The sequence below is a fragment of the Solanum tuberosum genome, unplaced genomic scaffold (assembly GCF_000226075.1).
Source record: "Solanum tuberosum cultivar DM 1-3 516 R44 unplaced genomic scaffold, SolTub_3.0 scf00237, whole genome shotgun sequence".
Taxonomy (NCBI): Eukaryota; Viridiplantae; Streptophyta; class Magnoliopsida; order Solanales; family Solanaceae; genus Solanum; species Solanum tuberosum.
The window spans coordinates 332,336-345,132 of record NW_006239161.1 but is presented as its reverse complement, the minus strand read 5'-3'; positions in this window follow the sequence as shown (position 1 = coordinate 345,132).

The window sequence follows — 12,797 nt, the reverse complement described above, 5'->3', positions numbered from 1 at the left end:
CGGAATCTGAAACTGGCAACTCTCACTTATCAGATTTCACATTTTCAGACTGATGGAATCAACATAATTTCATTCAGATACTCAGAACTCAAAAGACACCAAAAATCACTTTCTTAACAACTTAGCCTTTTAAACTCAAAACTTACCAAATTTTCAACTTTTTACTCAAAGTTCAAAGCCAACTTTTTAAAATTCAAACACAGGAGACTCGGGGTCAATCACGGGAGGAAAAAATGGTAATTTCCATGAAAAAATAAAAAATAACCAACTGGGTCATTACAAATTAACTTCACCTTAAATGTTTATGTGGCAAAGTAAGTGCATTTCACTCTTCTTGAGATAGTGAACACAATAAATAAACATTAGAACTTTATTTTTAATAATCTCTCTTTTTTCTTTTTTTCTTTTTTACCTCTCTTTCTATCTCTGCAAAATTTCTTCATCAATCCTAATTCTTAAATCTACTTAGTTGTTACTTTTTCATTAATTTTTTAAAAAACAACTCTTTCCACTAGAATTCATATCAAACAAAAATAAAGAAAAATCTCCATTTTTCAATACCACCACATACTCTTCTCTCAAATGTGGACTCCAACAAATATGAAAAACAATTCCATCCTTGAACAAGTTTTCATCAGTACTATCCACATAATCTCTCTACAAAATACAAATCAAGACCCAAAAATAATATAACTAGATGAACAAATATCATTAATTTTACTACTTGGGTTCACTAACAACCTCCGAATTCTAAATTTCAGCTTGTGATTATGCTAGAAAAAAATGATCCATTCTTAAATTTCTTAATCATGAATTGGGTATCTTCAAAAGCAAGCATAAAAAAATTAATTTAATTTTTCACAGTTGAAGAAGGTTTGCTATTTTCACCAACATTAGGAAGAGGTAAAAATTGAATTACATTAAAATTGTGAATTGAATCAGAAATCTATGGTGTAAATTGTGCAATAATAAAAGAAGCTATTGAAAAATTGAATGGGAATATCAATATTACGCCGACTAGGAGATGATTCTTCTATCTATAAAGAGTACTTCTACTCATCGAAAAAATTTATTGTTCTTTCTCTTGCAGGCAGGTTAGACTCGACGAGGAACTTATGGATTGAATTTAGCAGTGATGATGCCATCAATTATAATGAAGATTTTGTAATGGGTATAATTTTTTTTTAAAGATAGAAAAATAAAGATAAAAATAATTATAAAATTTATTGTTTTTATATGTAGCGTTGATATGGCATTGACGTGACATTGATGTGGTGTTGATGTGACGCTGACATAGCTTGGGGGACAATTTGACCATTTTTTCAAAATCTATTTGATGGGCCAATAGTGTATTGCCGATCGCCATATTATTCACTAGTTTTTTCAACCGAAGGTGGTTGTTGTGTTATTCATTTCCACCCGCCTTTCATAGATTTTTTAGCAAACCTTCTATTTGTAGAATGAAATAAAGAAGAAATTGGGAGCTCTCTTTCCTCCAAGAACGTTGAGTTAATCGACTCCATAATATTAGTGGTCATCACATCAATAACTGAAACATAAAAACATATGTATATCAACTAAGAATCAAAACTATAAATAACTAGAAAGTGCTTACACAATTTTCTATTATTTTTTTAAGCAGATTGATTTGCTTAAACAATCACGTGTTGTTTATAATGTACATGTTGCTAGGAAAATGTGCTCTACTCTATCTCTGGAAATCAACCTTGTCAAGATATTCAATAACTTTCATATTCAATGATATGATCAATTGAGAAAGAGGAAGTTGAATCAGCTGCAAGTGTTCTGCAACCTCCCACTTTTCTTTTCTTGTTTTTTTTTTCTACTTGAGATGTTTATCTTTTATTGGTTTTTTAATTTTATTGTTGGTGGGTTGTACACTTTGGGTCAACCCATTAGTTTTTTTTTAAAGAAAAATCTTTCATATTCAAACTCTTAATTTGTTGAAAATGATCATTAAACTCGTCTCTTCGATATGCTTTTGCTGCATCATAAAAATGGTGAATCCAATCTCTATAGTGAAGATTTTTACGGATGCTTTCACCAAGGTGTCTCATGCAAACTTCATAATGAGTGTTGCGGAAGCCGAATATATAGAGAGTAATGAAATCACAATTGCTATATCTAAAGGTAGCTAATAAATAGTAGATGAGACAACAATAAAAAGAACACCAGGAATTAACGAGGTTTGACAAACTTTTGTTTTCTTTTGCCTACTCCTCGGACACAACCAACCAATTATTTCACTCCAAAAGAGTACAAGTGAAATACTACAAGAGAGAAAGAAGATCAAATGCCTTTGAAGATGAGAAGGCAAGTGAGAGGTGTGTTACAAATGAATTAGGAACTACCTATTTATAGGAGTGAATTCTTCCTATTGATGTCATCCATGACATCACAATGTGTCAAAATGTCAAGATTTACCTTGTGAAACCATTTTATGGTTCACCTAAATTTCACCTACAAAAGATGTTATCTTGACTTTTGTACCAATGAAGAATTATCTTCCTAACTACCAAATCTTCACATTAATTCATCTTTGAATCTTGTCAAATTTAACAAATCTCCACCTTGGCAAGATTCTCCATTTTCAACTTTCTCTCAACAACTTTTGATTGTGTCTTCAACCTTAATCTTCAATGTTCAACAATGTTGATCAAGTTCAAACAATGTTGAAACTTGACCGCAGTCACCACCTTTGTCAGCATATCAACAAGATTGTCCGTAGTATGAATTTTCTGCACTGTGACTCTACCTTCTTCTATGATGTCTCGTATGAAATGATATCGGACATCAATGTGCTTCGTCCTTGCATGACAAACTTGGTTCTTTGCTAATTGAATAACACTTTGACTATCACAAAATATTGTGATTCCTTCTTGTCCAATACCAAGCTCTCTAAGCAATCCTTGAAGCCAAATTGCCTCCTTCGCAGCCTCTGTAATTTCCATATACTCTGCCTCAGTGGTAGACAAAGCAATTGTTGACTGCAAAGTAGACTTCCAACTAACTGGTGCGTTTGCAATAGTGAAAACATAACCAGTAGTTGATCTTCGTTTGTCCAAATCACCTGCATAATCTGAGTCACAATATCCAACAAGATATTGACTATCTTTATGCTCATAAACCAAGCCAATATCTACAGTATTATGAATATACCATAGAATCCATTTTACAGCCTGCCAATGATCCTTTCCAGGATTATGCATGTACCTGCTTACAACTCCAACAGCGTGTGAAATATCTGGCCTTGTGCAAACCTTGCATACATCAAGCTACCAACAACATTCGCATATGGTACTCTTGACATATATTCTCGTGCAACTTCATTCTTTGGCGACATAACATCACTAAGCTTAAAATGAGGAGCAAACGGAGTGCTAACTGACTTCGTTTTCTCATTCATGCCAAATCGATTTAGTACCCTCTTCAAATATTCTTTCTGAGATAAAAAAAAGCTTCTTTGAATGTCGGTCTCTTTTTATCTCCATGCCAAGAATCCTCTTTGCCTCACCCAAATCCTTCATCTCAAACTCCTTTTTTAGTTGAATCTTTAGCTTCTCAATTTCCTCTTGACCTTTAGAAGCTATCAACATATCATGAACATATATGATAAGATATATAAAGGAATCGTCTTCAAGCTTGCACAAATACACACAATTATCGTATTTGCTTCTTATGTACCTTTGCTGCAACATAAACTTGTCAAATCGTTTGTACCATTGTCTAGAAGATTGTTCAATCCATACAACGATTTTTCAAGTTTGCACACCATATTTTCTTTTCCATCAACTTTGAATCCTTCTGGCTGAGTCATGTAGATTTCTTCTTCCAAGTCTCCATGTAAAAATGCAGTTTTTACATCCAACTGAACTAGTTCCAAATTCAACTGTGCTACCAAAGCCAACAAAACTCTAATGGAGGAGTGTTTCACAACTGGAGAAAATACCTCATTATAGTCAATTCCCTCATTTTGAGCGTATCCTTTGGCCACCAATCTTGCTTTGTAGCGAACATCTTCTTGGTTAGGAAATCCTTCTTTCTTTGCAAATACCCATTTGTCACCCAATTGCTTTCTTGCCATCCGAGAGATTGGCCAATTTCCATGTATGATTCTGATGAAGGGACTGCATTTCTTCATCCATGGCAAACCTCCACTTATCTTCTTCTGAACTTTGGACTGCATCTTTATAAGTGGTAGGAATGTCATCCGCTGTAATTGAGTCCGCACAAGCCACCACATCTATAAGTCGAGTAGGTTTTCTTATTGTCCTTTTTGGCTTGCTGGTTGCTATTGATTCAAGTTGTGGTTGAGGTTCTTGAGATGGAACCTCCCCTTCGACTGGCTCTTCTTCTAGAGGAAAAACTTTTGTTGTTTCCTCATTTGATCCATGTGTTGGGAAAATTATCTTTCCCTCAAACTCCACCTGCTTTGAAGCACCATTAGTTTGTTTGACTTCTTCAACTGTTACCTTATTTGTCAAGGAAGATTCATCAAAGGTAACATCCCTGCTGAAAATAATTTTTCTTGTCTCTGGACACCATAAACGATATCCCTTGACTCCAGAAGTAATTCCCATAAATAAAGCTTTCTTTGCTCTTGGGTTCAATTTTGACTCTCTTACATGATAATATGCAATTGAGTCAAATACATATAAAGAACCATAATCTTCAGTAGGTTTTCCATACCATTTTTCTAATGGTGTCTTCCCACCTATAGCAGCAGATGGTAGACGATTAATGAGGTGGCATGCTAATGTTATTGCCTCAGCCCAAAATTCTTTACCCAAGCCAGCATTGGATAACATACACAAAACCTTCTCCAGCAAAGTTCGGTTCATGCGTTCTGCCACTCCATTCTGTTGTGGTGTATTTCTGACGGTGAAATGTCTGACGATGCCATTTTCCTCACAAATTTTCTGAAAAAGATCATTTTTGTATTCTCCATCATTGTCTGTGCGAAGACACTTGATCTTTTTGCCACTTTGAGTTTCTATCATCGCCTTCCATTTGAGAAAAATTCTCAATACTCCATCTTTTGTTTTCATCGTATACACCCACAGTCTTCGGGAAAAGTCATCAACAAAGGTTACAAAATAGTGTTTCCCACCTAATGAAGGTGTTTTTGGAAGCACCCCAAACATTTGAATGAACATAATCCAAAATACCTTTAGTATTATGGATAGCTATTCCAAATTTAACCCTTGTTTTGCTTTCCCTTGACGCAATGCTCACAAAACTCCAAGTTGCAAGTTTTTACTCCTTTTAGCAATCCTTGATCTTATAAAGTTTTCAAGGATTTTCCTCCAGCATGTCCCAAGCGCATATGCCACAGCCTGGTCATTTCTGCCTCCTTGTCGTCATTGGATGTTGTTGTTGCTGTCCCAATAACTGTACTACCTTGATAGTGGTACATGTTATTATTTCTTCGAATTGCCTTCATTACCACCAGCGCACCGGAGCATATTCTCATTACGCCATTATCTGCAATGACTTTGAATCCCTTTGACTATAGGGCTCCAACAGAAATGAGATTCTTCTTCAAATCTGGTACATACCGAACATCTGTTAATGTTCTGGTCAACCCATCATGATTCCTCAATCGAATTGAACCAACACCATATGCAGTCAGAGGATTATTGTTTGCGGTGTGAACAACTCCACATTCTCCTTCTTGTAAATCAACAAACCAGTCCTTATTGGGACACATATGATAGCTACAAGCTGAGTCCATCAACCATACATCAGATGATTTGGATGGATCTGTTGTAACTAGTGAGTAATCAGAGTCATCACAATCAGCCACATTTGAATCCATGACAGCCTTCCCATTATTTGGTTTGGCTTTGTTTTTCAACTTTGGGCTGTCTTTTGGCCAGTGCCCTTTTTCTCGGCAAAAGGCACATTTATCTTTGCTGAGTCTGGATCTTGACTTGGATCTCCCATTCTTTGTTCTCATATGATTTTGAGAACGACCTCTCACAATCAGAGCTTCTGCTTCTCCGTCCCTTTTTTTTTTTGTTCATAACTATATAAGGCAGAACAAATTTCTTTGAGAGGTACTTCATCATTCCCATGTAGTAAAGTAGTTTCAAGGTGCTCGAACTCATCGGGAAGTGAACTTAACAACATTAAGGCCATATCTCCATCCGTAAAAGTCGCGTCCATATTCCGCAAATTTGTCGCCAACTTAATTAAGCTGGTGATATGATCATTCATTGTACTACCAGGAATATAAGTGAAGCGTAACAGTCTTTTTTTCATGTAAAGTTTATTTTGACTGTTTTTCTTCAAGAATTTCTCCTCCAATGAATTCCATAATTTATTTGCAGATGTTTCCTTTGTGTATGGATACTTTTGTTCTCTTGCTAGGTAAGATCGAATGGTACCACAAGCAACACGGTTGATAATCTTCCAATCTTCTTCTCCTACACCGTCTGGTTTCTTTTCTTCTATGGCAATATCTAGCCCTTGTTGAAAAGAACATCAAGGACCTCGCCTTGCCACATTCCGAAATGTCCTGACCCGACAAAAATTTCAACTGCAAATTTTGCATTTGACACAATTCGTGTCATAAGCGAAGATGTCAATGATGAGGTATTATTGACATTCGATGTGGACTAATCATTTTTATTGTCTCCCATTTTTGCTACAAATACTATTTACTAGCTAACAATGCAAAAACCAAAGTAAATCTTTTCTGATGTGGAAGTTCAGACTGTGCTGCAACCACAGAGCATACTTAGATAATACCTTGGCTCTGATACCAATTGTTGCGGAAGCCGAATATATAGAGAGTAGTGAAATCACAACTGCTATATCTAAAGGTAGCTAATAAATAGTAGATGAGACAACAATAAAAAGAACACCAGGAATTAACGAGGTTCGGCAAACTTTTATTTTCTTTTGCCTACTCCTCGGACACAACCAACCAAAATTTATTTCACTCCAAAAGAGTACAAGCGAAATACTACAAGAGAGAAAGAAGATCAAATGCCTTTGAAGATGAGAAGGCAAGTGAGAGGTGTGTTACAAATGAATTAGGAACTACCTATTTATAGGAGTGAATTCTTCCTATTGATGTCATCCATGACATCACAATGAGCTCAAGTGAAGATTTTTTAAACTGCTTTTTTTATAGATGGATGGCGGTATGAAATTATGCACAACTCATTAGTATTGGAAGCAATGTCGAGCAATTGTCCAAAAAAAATTGGTAAGACGTATCATACTCTGAACTTACTACACAAAATGCCACAGAAAAAATGTGATTTCGTGTATTTTGTGCCATAGCAGATAACAACACTTCACCATACTTTACACTCAAATGCGTTCCATCAATAACTAGAACTTTTCTTGTATGAACAAATCCGCCAATCCAAGCTCCATAGGATACAAAAAGATGCAAGAACCTTCCATAATCATCAACCTTCAAATTTGTCTTACTTTTTTCATTTACAATATGAATCATATAACGATAGTTATTTATCACTTCATATTCATGTTCTGGTGTACGTTTCATTTGTCAAAGACTTTGCAATTCGACTACCCATCAAACACTTCCCGTAACTAATTTGACATTCATTTCTACACGAATTATTTCTTAATATCTTTGGTAGATAATTATTTTCCTTCAACAAATTTATTTTGAATGTATTTAGCAATGACGTCAGCTGATGCATGTCTATGATGACTTGTAAGATGTGTACTCCATAAGTGTGCATATTGTTGTACTGGCTTATATAAAATCTATCAACACCCTTAAACTTCATAGCTCGTAGTCAACACTTGCAATTCTTATTTGCACATTTGACATTGTTGATTTTTTCGTGTTTTTTACATACCTAAAATAGAAATTATTCTTCAGAGTAGCAAGGTTCAATGGCACTGTTAATTTATATTATTTTTCTAAAAGTTAATATAACACATCAGATTTGGAAAGAAGGAAGAATGTAGTTTTTGGGTTGGTGTCTATGTCTACGGGTCTCATCTACGAACAGTAGAAACTTCTATGGGCCATAGATGACAACCGTTGAAAGTGGAAAAATATTTTTTTCAAAATAAGTCTCAGTACCCTTTTTACGGTTTACCAAGACGGCCCATCATTCCATGAAAGAGTCGTAGATAGGTCTCGTAGGTGACCCCCAAACTTAGTGAAATTTTAAAACTTAAAGTTGATTTCTATGGTTGGCATGTATGGTCTGTAAGAAGACCTACGAGCCGTACATGGGTTCTGTTAAAAAGTTGGTCAATTAAGAGTCTCTGATCATTTTCTACGGTTGACTAGTACGGTCTGTAGGTCCAAACCGTAGATGGGGATATACAATTATTTTTAAGAGCTTTTTAGTCTTTTCCCTAATCGACTAATGCCTAAACTCAGTCGTTTTGATCCTAATCCTAAGCCCTATATAAGTTTTCTAAGTCTAAAAACTACCCATTCTAAAGCATTCTTCTAAAATTCCTAAATCCCTTTCAAGACCACCCCCAAATTCTCTCAAGTCTAAGGAAGAAGAAGAAGAGTGACGGTTCAACTACAAGTCTCCAATCTTTGTGAGTTTTTAACATTAAGGTATGATAGTATTCACCTATGACGTCTTTTCCTTCATAGGGTTCCTAAATTCTCCAATTTTACAAGTTAGATTTTCCAATTAAAGTTGGTTTTATTCAATCTTCAAGGGTTCCTTTAAATTATGATCTAATTGATTGTTTCTATCATTCTAAGCATGAATTGAAGTAATTACATGTTATTAAGTTGAATTCACATGAACCCATTCATGATCCATGATTTCCAGACTATGATCATATGATGAACCTTATGAACTATGAAAGATGAATTTATGAAGATATGCATGTTTCTTTATAAAATTGATATAGATGATTTAACGTTGCTTTGAGAGTAAAAAATCGATGTTATTGTTGTTGTTGTGAAGGATTTCTCACATACTACTCAAAACATGATTGTGAAATGGGCTTCTCAAAAAAAGAATTCATAAGGTTAAAATGTTTTCTCATCTAAATTAAATCAAGATTAAGGCGCTATCCTAAATATACTCTAGCTAAGATTGACTACTTAATTGTGTCTTTCCATGGATAATAAGATGAATATGATTAATGACTATTCTGTGAATTTATGCTTAGCACCGAATGGAATAACGGTGATTACTCATGTCCCATAACTATGTGTCAGCATGGGTTTTTGTCTTAGATATACATTAGCTAGTGGATCCACTTTACCTCAAGTTTATGGTTTTTACCTTGGAAAGTACGGACATCTCTTCGGTATGGGATAGACACGATTCCATGGTATAGCTCACATGGTCTATGTCAGTTAAAGGTAAACTTCCCACAATAATGAACTAAGGTTACTTTTTAAAGTATCTCACAAGTGTTTTATAAGATGTTTAGCTTGCATTGACTATGATTATGACTTATGTTTTGTAACATGTTAATTTATGATTTAGCTTGGTCATTGCATGTCATATAAAGTCTTTTTAACATGATATCATAATTCTTATGCATTGCTATCATACTTGGTACATTCCATGTACTAACACATATTTGTGCCTATATTATTTCACTAATGTTGGGTTTGACGCTCCTATTCCCCATACTGGTGGCTAGTTGACCCTTTTGAGCTTTTGAAGATTGGTGAGTCCTCATGATCCGAGGGTCAAGATTCTTTTATTGTTTTCATGTCATTTTCTTTTCCAGATTTTGTATGTGATGTATGGGGTACGTCTCAATCACTTTCTTTATGATGTAATAGATGACTTTGAGACTTATGTTTAGACTTTCACTTTTGTCACACTTTTTTGTACGAAATGATAATTTTTGAACTCTTTACTTCTATTATCTTGTATGATGTATGCTAAGTGGCTTGTATAGGGCATCCCAGGTTCTATATGTCATGTTACGCCTAGGGTCTACTTTGGGTCATGGCAGTTAAACCAGCAAAAAAACCTGTGCCGTTTCATAATTGTGGCAGCTTTGTGTTGAGCCTTCAACTCTCTGGAAAATTCTGGACTTTCCTTTGGCCTTTCAACTCCTACAGTATTGTAATTAAATTCGGACATCTATAAAGTGTTTGTTGTATCTTCTACTTCTTTTACCTCTTCTACCTCTGTGGTATTGTAATCAAATTGAGGCATCTTTGAAGTATCCTCTATCCTTATTGTATAATTGTGAAATTCAAATTTTTTTACCATTTCTTCTAATTCTATAGTATTGCCAACAACTTCAGGAAACACTCCAGCTACTTTTTCAAATTATGAAACTTTCAAAAGCTCAATTTCAAGTTTTCAACCACATTTATTTTGAGAATGGGTTGAAGATCGGCGTTACCAATATCAGATAAATAGAAGTCCAAATCACCATCATCCTTTATTTAAGAAAAAAATGAGTTTTTTTGCGATGCAACAATATATTGAGCATGTAAGTTACTAAAATATATTTTGGCTCACAACATAACTTACACACCTAGTAATGATAATACTAACAAACTCATTGTATGTAACATCCCTCTTCACCCGTATTGATACTGTACAACCTCCTTTCGACTTCCAACCATAACACTTATTGTTCTCTATCCATTCTCCATGTAAATCAATTCCTAGTAGTACTTGATCCCTCATAATTATTTGTCACTATACCTGCAAATGTTATAGAGATACATGTATTAAAAATAGTAACAATATTATAATTTGTATATGCAGATTGTTTTCGTGTAAACAACATGTGGATGTTTAAACAAAGTATGGTTGTTTACATGAAGCGTGTATGTACAATATTGCAAACTCTTAGTATAAACATCATGCAGTTATTTAAACTGAATATAAATGTTTAAATACATCAGAATGTGCATTTTTAAATGTAAATACAACAAGGGTGTTTAAATAAATAATGTAATATTTATGTAACATCATACAATTGTTTAAACAACAAGCAAATATTTAAGTCTTTGTATAAATATTTCATGCTTACTAAAAATAACTAGATGTTATTTATTAAAAGTTCAAAAGAAGCAAATGTTTATTTCACAAAAAAATTACAGAAGTTAAAATATTACCTCAAATAAGAGAAATGGTCCGTCTTTTCCTCTTAAAATAACGTCCAAGTAATGTATCCACAAATCACTATAAAGAATAAAAAATAAATACATATTAAAAAAATGGTTCAAAGATGAAGAGAAAGATAAATATAGATATATTATGAAGATAAATGAACCCTAATTTGAAAATATCAATTTGATTAGAATATTGTAATACACTTACATTCAAAAAACAAAAGAAAGGAAGAAGCAAAGATAACCTGAAAAATCATGAAACTCTAGAGAGCGATGCTGATGAGTTGCGGATGTTGCTGAAATGAGCTAAAATTTTGGGCACTTTTTATTTTTTATATGTTAAGTTGTTGTGTAAATACTCAAATTTTAAAGTACGTAAAAAAGTATGTTTTATATAAACATAATCCTAATTAAAATGAAATCCTTTTTACCAGATATTTAAGACTTGCTTCCCTTTTTTATTTACTAGTTTTTCGACACGTGCGTTGCACGTGATTACCAATTCAAAATATATATGTTATATTAAATAGTATTGCTTATTTAAGCCAAGATTTGAATAATAATATTTGCATAAAATAATATTGCAGATTATTTTGTGAATTTTCAATGTGGATCATCATATATATCTCTTATTCACGCGAACCTATGAAGATGATGAATGATAAATTTTATTAGTTAAATGCGATAATGTATACATTTATTTCAATTTGATGAGGTTCAATCTTGTAATTAGTTGTATCTCACTAATATTACCTTATAGACGATATTTGTTGTGCATTTTTCTTTTCATCTAACCAGATGTGCTTTGAACGTGTATTCCACGTTAAACTGTTTAAATGTCATATGAACATGTTAAGAGAACAACTATATTTTATTTCTTAAAACTATTTTTTGTACACATTAATTTTTATTTTATAAGTTATAACATAATAGATGGCGTTCTTGTTGTTGACTCTCATATTTGACTTCTCGATTGACTGTGTACATAAATCAAAAATTGTTATCTGACTGTCCATAGTTAACTAAGAAAAGTTTCCTTCTTTTTTTACCGGAAAAACTAAAAATTAAAATTAAAGAATATATTCTATCTGTGAAATTATATATATAATCACTTGTTTATCTTACACCTAACAAAGATATAGTTCATATACTTGTAAACGATTTTCAATTTATTCAACCAAGCATGATTCATCCAAGGAAAAATAACATCACCATGTTATCACATATATAGGGGCGGTATAATAATATGAAAAATAATTGGTCAAAAATTAATATAAGGAAACATGAAAGATAGAAACAATTAATTTAATAACTATGAGAATCCATAATATTATAACTAAAGAATGTAAAAGAGGGTGAATAACGTTTTCATTTTTTTGTTATAACTAAGAGAATTTATAATGTTATAACTAAAGAATTAATGTGCAATAGCTGAATTTCTAATAAATTTTATACTTAAATAAATAAATAGGACTTTTCATTAATGTTACTATTTTTTTTTTATAGTTATTAGATTTTAATATAGTGTAGGGACAAAATGAAAATGCTTATTACATATTACTGAATATAAAATTTATTTTGTAAATGATAAATTTTAAATGATTCATATATATTCACATATTTTCACATTTGTTGTGAGTAAAAAAAAACTCAAAACATTATAAAATAATATATTTTGAAGTTAGAAGATCTTTTTAGTTTTATAATACATTCG